At 39.2% G+C, this 14259-nt stretch overlaps 1 protein-coding gene across 9 annotated transcripts in view; it reads left to right on the top strand.

Annotated features, from left to right (window-relative positions):
* Positions 1 to 14259, top strand: part of PEX5L (peroxisomal biogenesis factor 5 like) — a 278603-nt gene that overhangs the window by 103699 nt on the left and 160645 nt on the right. Inside the window, exon 1 of one of the 9 annotated variants that reach the window (XM_007195376.2) lies at positions 6645 to 6722. The exons of the other annotated variants lie outside the window; for them this stretch is intronic. The gene's annotated coding sequence lies outside the window, so the exon portion shown is untranslated. Of the gene's footprint in view, positions 1 to 6644; positions 6723 to 14259 lie in introns of those variants that run through there. 9 annotated transcript variants of the gene reach the window in all.

Genomic DNA, 14259 nt, shown 5'->3' with positions numbered 1-14259 from the left:
TTTATCCATTCGTCTGTTGATGGGCATTTAGGGTGCTTCCATGACCTGGCTATCATAAATACTGCTGCAATAAACATTGGGGTGCATGTGTCTTTTTGAATTATGGTTTTCTCTGGGTATATGCCCAGTAGTGAGATTTCTGGGTCACATGGTAATTATATTTTGAGTTTTTTAAGGAACCTCCATACTGTTCTCCATAGTGGCTATATCAATTTACATTCCCACCAACAGTGAAAGAGGGTTCCCTTTTCTCCACACCCTCTCCAGCATTTGTTATTTGTAGATTTTCTGATGATGCCCATTCTAACTGGTGTGAGGTGATACCTCATTGTAGTTTTGATTTGCATTTCTCTAATAATTAGTGATGTTGAGCAGCTTTTTGTGTGCTTCCTGGCCATCTGTATGTCTTCTTTGCAGAAATGTCTATTTAGGTCTTCTGCCCATTTTTGGATGGGGTTGTTGGTTTTTTTCATATTGAGTTACATGAGCTGTTTATATATTTTGGAGATTAATCCTTTGTCCGTTGATTCGTTTGCAGATATTTTCTCCCATTCTGAGGGTTGTCTTTTCATCTTGTTTATGGTTTCCTTTGCTGTGCAAAAACTTTGAAATTTCATTAGGTCCCATTTGTTTATTTTCGTTTTTATTTCCATTACTCTAAGAGGTGGATCAAAAAAGATCTTGCTGTGATTTATGTCAAAGAGTGTTCTTCCTATGTTTTCCTCTAAGAGTTTTATAGTGTCCGGTCTTACATTTAGGTCTCGAATCCATTTTGAGTTTATTTTTGTGTATGGTGTTAGGGAGTGTTCTAATTTCATTCTTTCACATGTAGCTATCCAGTTTTCCCAGCACCACTTATTGAAGAGACTGTCTTTTCTCCATTGTATATCCTTGCCTCATTTGTCATAGATTAGTTGACCATAGGTGCATGGGTTTATCTCTGGGCTTTCTATCCTGTTCCATTGATCTATATTTCTGTTTTTCTATATTCATCAGTGATATTGGTCTGTAATTTTCTTTTTTTGTAGTATCTTTGTCTCGTTTTGGTATCAGGATGATTGTGGCCTCATAGAATGAGTTTCGGAGTGTTCCTTCCTCCACAATATTTTGGAAGAGTTTGAGAAGGATGGGTGTTAGCTCTTCTCTAAATGTTTGATAGAATTCGCCTGTGAAGCCGTCTGGTCCTGGACTTTTGTTTGTTGGAAGATTTTTAATCACAGTTTCAATTTCATTACTTGTGATTTGTCTGTTCATATTTTCTATTTCTTCCTGGTTCCGTCTTGGAAGGTTATACCTTTCTAAGAATTTGTCCATTTCTTCCAGGTTGTCCATTTTATTGGCATAGAGTTGCTTGTAGTAGTCTCTTAGGATGCTTTGTATTTCTGCTGTGTCTGTTGTAACTTCTCCTTTTTCATTTCTGATTTTATTGATTTGAGTCCTCTCCCTCTTTTTCTTGATGAGTCTGGCTAATGGTTTGTCAATTTTGTTTATCTTCTCAAAGAACCAGCTTTTAGTTGTATTGATCTTTGCTATTGTTTTCTTTGTTTCTATTTCAGTTATTTCTGCTCTGATCTTTATGATTTCTTTCCTTCTACTAACTTTGGGTTTTGTTTGTTCTTCTTTCTCTAGTTCCTTTAAGTGTAAGGTTGGTTTGTTTATCTGAGATTTTTCTTGTTTTTTGAGTTAGGCTTGTATTGCTATAAACTTCCCTCTTAGAACTGTTTTTGCTGCATCACATAGGTTTTGGATCATCGTGTTTTCATTGTCATTTGTCTCTAGGTATTTTTTTATTTCCTCTTTGATTTCTTCAGTGATCTCTTGGTTATTTAGTAATGTATTGTTTAGCCTCCATGTGTCAGTGTTTTTTACGTTTTTTTTCCCTGTAATTGATTTCTAATCTTATAGCGTTGTGGTCAAAAAAGATGCTTGATAGGATTTCAATTTTCTTAAATTTACTGAGGCTTGATTTGCGACCCAACATGTGATCTATCCTGGAGAATGTTCCATGTGCACTTGAGAAGAAAGTGTAATCTGCTCTTTTTGGATGGAATGTCCTATAAATATCAATTAAATCTATCTGGTCTATTGTGTCATTTAAAGTTTGTGTTTCCTTATTAATTTTCTGTTTGGATGATCTGTCCATTGGTGTAAGTGAGGTGTTAAAGTCCCCCATTATTATTGTGTTACTGTTGATTTCCTCTCTTAGAGCTGTTAGCAGTTGCCTTATGTATTGAGATGCTCCTATGTTGGGTGCATATATATTTATAATTGTTATATCTTCTTCTTGGATTGATCCCTTGATCATCATGTAGTATCCTTCTTTGTCTCTTGTAACATTCTTTATTTTAAAATCTATTTTATCTGATATGAGTATAGCTACTCCAGCTTTCTTTTGATTTCCATTTGCATGGAATATCTTTTTCCATCCCGTCACTTTCAGTCTGTATGTGTCCCTAGGTCTGAAGTGGGTCTCTTGTAGACAGCATATATATGGGTCTTGTTTTTGTATCCATTCAGTGAACCTTTGTCTTTTGGTTGTAGCTTAACCCATTCACGTTTAAGGTAATTATGGATATGTATGTTCCTATGACCATTTTCTTAATTGTTTTGAGTTTGTTTTTGTAGGTCCTTTTCTTCTCTTGTGTTTCCCACTTAGAGAAGTTCCTTAACATTCGTTGTAGAGCTGGTTTGGTGGTGCTGAATTCTCTTAGCGTTTGCTTGTCTGTAAAGCTTTTGATTTCTCCATCGAATCTGAATGAGATCCTTGCCAGGTAGAGTAATCATGGTTGTACGTTCTTCCCTTTCATCACTTTAAATATATCATGCCACTCCCTTCTGGCTTGTAGAGTTTCTGCTGAGAAATCAGCTGTTAACCTTACGGGGGTTCCCTTGTATGTTATTTGCTGTTTTTCCCTTGCTGCTTTCAATAATTTTTCTTTGTCTTTAATTTTTGTCAATTTGATTATTATGTGTCTCGGCGTGTTTCTCCTTGGGTTAATCCTGCCTGCGACTCTCTGTGCTTCCTGGACTTGGGTGGCTATTTCCTTTCCCATGTTAGGGAAGTTTTCGACTATAATCTCCTCAAAGATTTTCACGGGTCCTTTCTCTCTCTCTTCTCCTTCTGGGACTCCTATAATGAGAATGTTGTTGTGTTTAATGTTGTCCCCGAGGTCTCTTAGGCTGTCTTCATTTCTTTTCATTCTTTTATCTTTATTCTGTTCCGTGGCAGTGAATTCCACCATTCTGTCTTCCAGGTCACTTATCCGTTCTTCTGCCTCAGTTATTCTGCTATTGATTCCTTCTAGTGTATTTTTCATTTCAGTTATTGTATTGTTCACCTCTGTTTGTTTGTTCTTTAATTCTTCTAGGTCTTTGTTAAACATTTCTTGCATCTTCTCAGTCTTTGCCTCCCTTCTTTTTCTGAGGTCCTGGATCTTCTTCACTATCATTATTCTGAATTCTTTTTCTGAAAGGTTTCCTATCTCCACTTCATTTAGTTGTTTTTCTGGGGTTTTATCTTGTTCCTTTGTCTTTTACATAGCTCTCTGCCTTTTCATCTTGTCTATCTTTCTGTGAATGTGGTTTTTTTCCACAGGATGCAGGATTGTAGTTCTTCTTGCTTCTGCTGTCTGCCTTCTGGTGGATGAGGCTATCTAAGAGGCTTGTGCAAGTTTCCTGATGGGAGGGACTGGTGGTGGGTAGAGCTGGGGGTTGCTCTGGTGGGCAGTGCTCAGTAAAGCTTTAATCCGCTTGTCTGCTGATGGGTGTGGCTGGGTTCCCTCCCTGTTGGTTGTTTGGCCTGAGGCGACCCAACACTGGAGCCTACCCGGCTCTTTGGTGGCACTAATGGCGGACTCTGGGAAGGCTCACGCCAAGGAGTACTTCCCAGAACTTCTGCTGCCAGTGTCCTTGTCCTCATGGTGAGCCACAGCTAGCCCCCGCCTCTGCAGGAGACCCTCCAACACTAGCAGGTAAGTCTGGTTCAGTCACTGCTGAACCAGACCTACCTGCTGGGGTCACTGCTCCTTCCTCTGGGTCCTGATGCACACACTACTTTGTGTGTGCCCTCCAAGAGTGGAGTCTCTGTTTCCCCTAGTCCTGTCGAAGTCCTGCAATCAAATCCCGCTTGTCTGATTCTGTAGGAATTCCTCCTCCCATTGCCGGACCCCCAGGTTGGGAAGCCTGATGTGGGGCTCAGAACCTTCACTCCAGTGGGTGGACTTCTGTGGTATAAGTGTTCTCCAGTTTGTGAGTCACCCACCCAGCAGTTCTGGGATTTGATTTTATTGTGATTGCATCCCTCCTACTGTCTCATTGTGGCTTCTCCTTTGTCTTTGGATGTGGGGTATCTTTTTTGGTGAGTTCCAGTGTCTTCCTGTCGATGACTGTTCAGCAGTTAGTTTTGATTCCGGTGCTCTCGCCAAGAGGGAGTGAGCTCACGTCCTTCTACTCCGCCATCTTGAACCCTAGCACATGATCTTATTTTCCTATATTCCAGCCAAGAGAGTGTCTCTCTTTTTAATCTTTGCCAGTCTGATAAACAAAAATCAACATCTCATTTTAATTTCTATTTCTTTCATTACAAGTGAAGCTAAAAAAAATTGAGTTCAGGATACATGAAAATTAATTGAATATCTCAGGACCCCTCTGGTTAGCATTTGAGTTAATTGGACCGTGCTGTATCCAAGGAATTTTTAATTTACAAGCTTGGAAACAACACTTCTTTGAACCTCTTTAGGAGAAAAACACATAGCGAGTTTCTCTTAAAAGAAACAGATAAGAATAATTTAAACACATCAGAGCATACGGCTTCAGGCATCTTGTCATTTCTTAAGATATTTATAATCTTGAAAAAAAGTATTTGGGGAAAAGTCATCCTTTCCAATGTGGTTCTATCATTATAAATATATGCCAAACATGATTTCTAAAGCAGACGGGGAAAAGAATTAATAGTCAGGAAGTCTGGGTTCTGTCTAGGTTTTGACACCAACCAACTTGGTGACCTTATAAAATTGACTTCACCCCTATAGGCCCCAGTTTCCTCCTCCAAAAAATGAAATGGGTTCCTTGAGGTCTTAACAGCCTAAGGTGTGATGATGATCTGCATTCTAATGACAGTAGCTTTGCCAGGCTCCTTATTGACAGAGATACCCAACCCTGGCACTAATTAACACTAGCTCCCCATCTTGAACATGACAATAGATGTTGAGCTTAGATCTTGGACTTCACCCCTATAGGCCCCAGTTTCCTCCTCCAAAAAATGAAATGGGTTCCTTGAGGTCTTAACAGCCTAAGGTGTGATGATGATCTGCATTCTAATGACAGTAGCTTTGCCAGGCTCCTTATTGACAGAGATACCCAACCCTGGCACTAATTAACACTAGCTCCCCATCTTGAACATGACAATAGATGTTGAGCTTAGATCTTGGTCAAATGCAAACAGTCCATTTTTCTTTTAGCAACATTTAATTATCTAGACAATCTGGAGAAATAGATCTTTTATCTTTGCCTGTGAGAGTGCATGTGTGTGTGTTTCCATTCATTCATTTCTCAAACACTCGTTGAGTATCTACCATCTTGCAGGCTAGTGCTTGAATGAATTAGACAAAAATTTCCTTCTTCAAGGAACTCATCACCTAATGGGGAAATGGACAAATAAGCAAGCAGGTGTTATCTGGAAGAAAATTTGAAGTTGTGCTAAAATAATATGATTTCTTTCTCAAAATTCACATTTGAATGAGATGGCATTTCCCTTTTCCTCCATTTCACTATACAGATGAAAATGATGAAAGGTTTGAGCACACATAAAATGTCTTTAGGGAAAAAAAAGAAAAATTGGGGCCTCTTTTAGAATTAAGGTATCCACTTTGAATGACAGATCCTAACATTTCCTCTTATTTTTGAATGCTCAGATGTAAACAACCTAGGAAGCATTTACCATATGTCAAATCCAAAGATGGTTGTTTGGTCGTAACAAGTTAGAGAAGGACCAGATGCGGTATAGGACCTGCCCACCAAGGCAGAACGGGTCTGGGGGGTAGAGCCCATCCCGAGGAGTTTCATGTAGGCAGGCAAAGCACCAAGTTCACAGGTACCACAAACCCAGTTGCAGTTGACACTAATGGCCAGCTTTCTGGGTTCCAACAGATGGGCAGAGGCTAACATTTCGGAACCCAGAGTAGATGATATCAGCATCCCAGGAGGGTGGCATTTGGCAACTGAGAAGTCATAACAGGGACCCAGCTACAGCCTGGGATTCAGCTGAACTTTAAGCTGCTGGGAAGGAAATTAGAAACTGTCTAGAAAAGGAAGGTTGTAAAAGGCCATTGGTAACAGAAAACAGACCAGAGGAGAAACTAGGTTTTCTGACCTAGTCCAGTAGTTCTCAACTTCAGCACTCATTCAGATCACCTGGAGGGCTTGTTAAAGTTCACATTGTTGGACGCCGCCCCCAGAGGGTCTGATTCAGTAGGTTGGAGCCGAGAATCTGCTTTGTAAACAAGTTCCCAGGTGATGCTGGTGCTTCCGGTCCAGACCACAGACCACACTTTGAGAATCACTGACAGAACAAACCAAGAACTTACGCAAGGCTCAGTGACTCAGGCACAGAGACCTTATTTTCCGAATAGGAGGTCTGAAAGGAAGGGGAGTGCTGTGGAGCCTGTGATTTTAACCGGAGCTGAGTTCTGATCTGGTGCGCAGAGAGTGACTGGGACAGCAAGGTGAATATTCACAGGGTGGATGGGGGCGGTGTGACCGAAGCTGAAGAAGTGCTGGGTTCAAGGACAGACACCATGGATGGGGGTTTGGGGGCTACCCATGATCCCAGCTGTGGGGAGCAGGAAGAAACAGAGGCGCCAGTTAGACAGGACCTGGCCTCACTGTCCACAAGGACTCATCACCGTCTCTCTGAACCAAGGTCTGTTGCTGCCTGCAAACATGTGCTCTTCTTCATGTCTACTTGAAGAGAACTTTTATATCTCAATTCTGCTCAAAATACTTGCTTTAACCCTTTGAAATTGCCAACATTTAATAGCTTTTGCTTACACACACAAAAAAATGGCAATTTCATGAGGTTCAACCTAATATAAACTAGAATATGAACTGAAAATAAATGCAAAACTCTTTATGCTTAACTCAGATCTTTTTTAAAAAAATTTAAATGAGGAATCAACTGTTAGGTTTCCCATATTTAGATTTAAGCACTTTGAGGATTTTTCTGCAGTAAATTTTCCATCTTTGAAACTGCTTTCACGGAGCTGGACCCGACTCTGATCTGCTGCCCCCTGCTGTCAGCCAGGGAAGCAACCTGATTTTAACTGTATTTGGGAGGTTAGAGGTATTCTTCAAAAAAAAAATTGAGGATTTCTAAACATGCCACTTAGGATTATCCCTTGTTTCAAATAATCCTTGCCACTGCTTTTCTCCATTACAAGACGGTTGAGACTTGATGGGATAAGTCATTATCATATGAGCCCTGCTAGCATGACATGCTTCCCTTCGGGATACAACTTAGAGTCAGAAAAGAAGGATCGAATTACAGCTGGGCTCTCAAAAACTCACACTAATGGCAGGGACAACTGCTTCCAGATTTCAGACATCAGGCTAAAGAGGATGTAGTGAAGGGTAATAGAATAAAGGGGCTTCGAGCTTGGATCTTGGTGATTTTGCTGGAGTGTGTTGGCATTTAATTACCTTCAACAAAAACTGGGGCTCATGCTCTGGTGATTTTGTTCCCCATATGATAAAACCGAATGAGTGTAAGCCAACTCCAGTTCTTCACCCTCAGTTCTTCTCTGTAACATCAGTAGGGATTGCTGGGTTTTTATAAGAATCAGTGAGCTTTAGATCTGACACAGAAAGAACTATGTGCTGCCAGTGGTAACTGATGGTTACTTGTGGGAAAAGAAGAAAGTACTTAAAATTCAAGCCAGAATCAGTTGGAAAGTCGAGATTGTAATTCAGATACACAACTGTTTAAATGCCACCCCTTCCGCCACTCACCACTTGTTCCTAATTGTTTTCAAAAGCCACTTTGCATCCTGTTTCGAAGCTTGGGATGAGAAGGGGTGTGGCCTGTGAGGCCATAGCCCTGCCTCATTCCCCAACTGCAGATGACCCTTCTCTCTCCTGGAACAGTGAGCCTTGGACAAAGCAGGGGCCTAACAGGAGTGGTACAGTTGCTCCCAGTTGGGTCACAGGCTGAAAACTTTGAGAGTGACTATTCTGAATTATAGCTGTAATTTAATTCAGCAATATTATTGAACTTCTCCCTGTAATTAAATAGCCTCTGGAGATCCAGGAAAGAATAAATCCCTTCCAAAGGCTCACAATTTACTGGTAGTTTCCTGTAAGTGCATGTAGGTTGGTTTTACTCAGCTATTATTGAGGTAAAGGAAATTGTTGGATGAAACTTTTTACCTCCCATTCAAACTGTTAATTGGTATGCCAGCTACATGAGCATTTGCTGCATTTATGCTTATTTCTCAAAAGATGAAAACCAAACTTGGCTCACAAGATCCAGCCCACAGCTGCACTGTCTTTACTCGAGGGCTACTTTTGCTTTTTAGTGTCCAATCTGTTGTGGATTGATGCTTTTATAAACACAATAGAGATGAATTACTCAGATAAATAAAATGAAAACAAAAAGTCATGCAAAATGTAAGCCCAAGTTTTTTACTATTAGGTTAAACAAATATAAAATGACTTTGTGAAATTGCTATAAAAAATTTCTAAACGCGTACTTTCAATTTCTATACCTATCTCATCGCAGTATGGTAGCGGACAGTTCACAGGTCTGCACAGCACCCTTTGAATAACACAGGGTAGCCCCTGCCTACCTCTCCCTGTCACACTGGCCTGCTTCCCCTTCTTGGAACATGCCACCCTCCTTGCCCTGGCTGGCTTGTCCCCTCTGCCCAGAAGTTTCTCCAACCTCTCTGTGCCTAATTAACTAGAACCACCCATCGGATTGCAAGTCACATGTCTGTCTATCCTGATGTCCTAGACTTGGTCAGGGCCCCTACTCTGGGCTCTCATTGTACCACACACCTCTCCTCATCACGCTTATCACCATTTAGAAAAACACGACTCCCTCACTAAGCCATAAACTCCACGAATGGAGTGCTGTCATCAGCCTTGTTCACCAAGGATCCCAAATGCCCAGCACAGTGGCTGAGACATAGTAGATGTTCAATAAATACTTGTTCAATTTATAGATAATTAGAATATAACTTGAGTTCGTATCATTCAAATCCCCATTTTACAAATGAGAAAAATGAGCTACAGAGAGTTTAAGCAATTTGCCCAAAATTTCCAAAGATATACATATATTTAAAACTATTTCAGATCTGTCAGGTTCCACACCACTGCTTTTTTATGACACATTCTAAAATGGGACATTACATAGACATTATGAAAGCTGTTTTGGATGATAGCATCTCTATGTGTTGAAGCCTAGCTTTCAATTCTATGTCATTTCCAAAACTATCTGGAAAATTTGCACAAACAAAATTTTATTTTATAATCCATGTATTCATTCCACAGATATTTACTGAATACCTACTATGTGCCAGGCACTACTCTAACTAAGTGCTATAGAAGTAGCAACAAATGAGAAAGCCCAGGCTCTGCTGAGTCTCAGTTTAGAAAAATACCCATAATTGTTGATAAGTCCTATGAAGAGAATATGCACAAGATAAAGGGATAGAAAGTGATGGAGGTACTATTTTTGATAATGTGATCAGGGGGCCACTCTAAGGAGGTGACACCTGAGTTGAGACCTGAACATGAAAAGAAGCCACAGGGGTCTGGTGGCAGGCAAAGGGGGCAGCAACTGCAAAGCCTTGGGTTGGGAACAAGTCTAGTTCTGTTCCAGGACCCGGAAGTGTGACTGGGGCATACGGTGAAAGAGCAGGAGAGGTTGTCAAGATGGGAAAGATAAATGGTGGCCAATTGTGATTAGCCTTTTCAAAAGACCACTCAGATTGTTACGGAAAATACTGAGGGGGTTGTGAGGGCAGCGTGACAGGTGGAAGAGGAAGTCTGCCAGGATTCTAGTTCAGCAGTCCAGGTGAAAGATGAGAGCAGGGTGGCAGCAGCGGTGGTGGTGAGAAGTAGACTCAAGATTTATTTTGAAGGTAGAGTTGAAAAAACTTGCTGACAGATTGGATGTTGGAGGTGAGAGAAAGAGGGGACTCAGGATAATTCCAAGATTTTAGACCTGAGTGACGGAATGAATACTAGTACCCGAAACAGGGATGTTAGAAGACTTAGGAGGAGCATGTGGAGGGTGGGGATTGGTTTGAAATCAAGAGTAAAGGTGTGTGTGGGGTAAATGACACATAGTATAGACCACAGAGAGAAAATACTTTTCAATAGAATCCATCAGAAACCTCATCATGCTTACATTTTCTTTAGTAACTTCATCTGTGCTTATATTTTATGCTATAATATTTTAATTATTATTTAAGAGAAGAGTACCCAGAGTTAGATAGAATAATAAAATCAAGTAATTGAAATGTTAACACTCTTACAGAATATTCATATAGATTTTTCATTTGTTTCTGTCTGACCTAAAATCAAGATAATTTTCCTAAATTTAGGGATAATGAGGATAGTGAGTTAATATTTCTCCTTGAAAATATGTAGCACTATGTTCAAGGTTATTTATTATAGCAATGATTATAATGGCGAAAATTAGATAATAGTTACTAATAAGATACTAGATAACTAAATTAGGTATACCCTTGCAACTGAATATTATGCAGATATAATAAAAATGAAGAAATTCTCTATGTACTGATATAGAAGAACCTTTAAGATGTATTAAGTGGTAAAGCAAGGTACAGAATAATTGGCATAGTACGTTACCTCTTGTCATTAAAAGGGTGGGAAAATAAAAATATGTATAGGATCTGTGTTTGCTTGTATAAGCATAGAGAAACTCTGGGAGGATACATAAGAAACTAATCACAGTGTTACTTATGGATGGGGTGCTGGGGATGGATAAATTAGGGAGATGGAGGATAGGGGTGTGAGGAAGATTTTCCATTAGATATCTTCTTTAATTTTTTTTATTTTTGAGCCATGTAACACCTGTTCAAAAAGTTAAAGAAAGAAACATAACACTAGGCAGAGTTCAAAGAATGACCACCATTATTATTGAAAACACACTGCTGCCTGCGAAACCTTTTTTAAGCAAGTCACTTCCTCTGACCTCTGAACATCCCCCCACCCACCCCCCAGGAAAGGGGAAGATGAATGTCTAATGTGAACTCTTCCCTCGACTGCACTTTCCAATCTTACCTTCTCAGATTCTGCACAGAGTCTTCCAGCTTGAGTTAAGAAAGAGCCAGAATGTCTGGCTTCTAAGATGAAAGTGATAAGTCATCTTATTATATTTGCTTGATTGCTTTCTTCTTACTCTGCCAAGTTCAGTGCTTTACAGCCCTTTTTCTTTCATTCATTTATTTAATAAATATTGATTGAGCACCTCCTATGTGCAGTGTACTGCACTATATCCTAAAATACAAAGATTAATCTACTTTTTTTATTGACCCTCTTAATATATTTAAAGTATAAGGCAGCAAGGAAATAAGATCCTCTTTGCAGGTGGGGATATTTCCATGGTCCTAAGAGATTGAATCACTGTCCTGAAATCACAAGTACTTAATAAGAACAGGATATGCATTTGCCACCTGGGTCTAGGAGGCAAAATCCACTTGCTTCCATTTTCTTTCTAACTGATAATAAGGATTAAATTTCACTTTGGGGGAAGATAAGACAGCTTGTCTCTTTTCTTACAGTGAGTGCCCGTCTACCATGGTAAGAGGACAAAGTACATTGTTTCAGCTTTTGCACTTAGGTTTGGAAACATTAGTTCACTCATTCATTTACTCATTTTTTCATTCCAAAGACATTGATCCCATCCCAGGGTCTAGGCATAATGGTAGATGCTGAGGGCAGTATGAAGATGACTGAGATTTTTGTTTGTTTTGTTTTGTTTTGTTTTTTTGTTTTTGTTTTTTTATTTTATTTTTTTCACACACACACTGTATTTTATTTTTACAAGAGATAAACTGACACCAAGCATTGTAAATGGATATCCACAGCAAAAGCAACAATGATTGCAATTACCAAACACAAAACACACTCGTACTATGTCATAATATTGACATTCAGTCCAGTAATCCTCCACTGTAACAGCTCCTTTACTTTGCAGTGAAAATTGATTTGTATATTTTTGCCTCTGAGTCCTTGTGGGATTTTTTTTTTAATTCAATCAGAAAGTCACAAAAATTATAATCATCCTCATCAGTTCACTCAGTCCCATGTAATTAATTTCTTTTTCGTCTTGATCTTTTGTTAGCACTTTTATGAATTCATCAGTTTTCCATCAGAGTTCTGAAAATGCTTATTCATTCAGTTCAGCAATATAGTCAGTTACCAGAAACCTGTACTTGTCAGAGTCTTTTCCATGAATTCCTTGAAGATGAAACCCTTTTATAGGAACATTTTTGCAAACGCATCAGAGTACACCCAGAACTGTCTGTAAATGACAAAAGACTTAAAAATGACCACGGTTAAAGATTTGATGAAAGTTCATAATAATGCAATTGACAAGGAAATTTAGTTATTTCTGAGATATACATTTTAAAGTAATAACTAGAATTATGACTTATAACATTATACCAGAACATATAAGATTTTTAGAAATTTCATGTAATGTCTGAAACATTTATATTAACATATTTCCATACAAATAACCCAAAGAAAGTTTAGTATTAGTTGTTCTGTTTGTTTGTTTGTTTGTTTATAGTGCAGGTTCTTATTAGTCATCAATTTTATACACATCAGTGTATACATGAAGATGACGCAGATTTAGGCCCTGTCTCAGGAAGGTAACATCTAGTTGGGGAGTAACAGCATGCTCATAATTACCTATAATACACATAATACATGGCAGAAATGATCAGTGCCATAGGAGAGGTTCAGAGAAAGTGTTCTAAAGAGATAGGTATCAGCTGAGCTGCTAAGGCAACAAGGAAGACTTCATTGCAGAGTCCCAGACTGAGGTCGCTCTGATAGGGTCTGGGTCAGACCTACCCCAGATAAAATTGAAGCCTGTGAAAACCTCCTAGTATGAGAGAAGCTTCTGTACCCAATGCTCCCAGTGTGGTGGCCAAAGGATATCTCTCAATTATATACCTTAGTTTCTATATCTTTGAAATACTTTGATAGCTCTGATGATAGTTTTGATATTCACTGTGTACTTGCACAGGATGTCACCTGATTAGAAATAAATATAGCCCCACCTTGTCCTGCACGTAAACAAGGTCAATAATCCCATTAGTCCAGTCACATAGATGAAAAACAGCTAAAACTTTATTAAAAATAACAACCAACACTTTTTAAATACTTACTGTGCTTGCCTACTTTATAAGCATTGCTTCTTTTAATCCTTACATCAAACTTACAAGTTAAACACTATTATTACTGTGCCCATTGTACAGATAGGGAAACGGTGGCTTAAAGATGTTGTTATCTATAGTCCCACAGCTACTAAGTGGTAGAACTAGGAGTGGAATCCAGATCTGTCTGATTCCAAACCCATGATCTTAACCACTATGCTACTGGTTTTCAAACTTTAGCACGCTCCAGAATCACCTGGAGGGCTTGTGAAAACACAGCTCGATGGCTCCACCCCTAGAGTTTCTGATTCAGTAGGTTGCGAGTAGGGTCCAAGAATTTGCATTTCTAACAAGTTCCCGGGAGATGCCGATGCTGCTGTTGCAGGTGCTGCACTTGAGAACCGCTGCAATCTGCTACTCTCCTACCAATGGTAGTTTTCCCAATGCTCTGTGGAGGAACATGAATCCAATCTCACTGGATAAATATTTATGCCAATTTTCCCTTTATTGGAGTAATCAAGAATTCACCTGAAGTCTTTGAGCAGACTAATTCACGGAGAATTTAAAGTAAATAACCAATATATTGAAGTTCCTAATTAAATTTTCCTATGAAATGAATATGGAATTCTTTTTCATAAAGGGCAAGGTTGATCTTCCTACATGAATGAAGATTTTTAAATTAGTTGAATGGCATTCTGATCACCAGCTTAAAATAGTTTTAGTGAATATTTTGTCCTTCAAACAGATATGATATGAGAAGTCAAAGCAGGAAAGCTCTCAAATTCTAAAGGCAGCACTGGACAAGCAAGAGGAGACATTATCCTGGCCCATCTAAATAAAAGAAAGG

This window comes from Balaenoptera acutorostrata, chromosome 4 (assembly GCF_949987535.1).
Source record: "Balaenoptera acutorostrata chromosome 4, mBalAcu1.1, whole genome shotgun sequence".
NCBI classification, from domain to species: domain Eukaryota; kingdom Metazoa; phylum Chordata; class Mammalia; order Artiodactyla; family Balaenopteridae; genus Balaenoptera; species Balaenoptera acutorostrata.
This window is presented reverse-complemented; position numbering and strand designations above follow the sequence as displayed.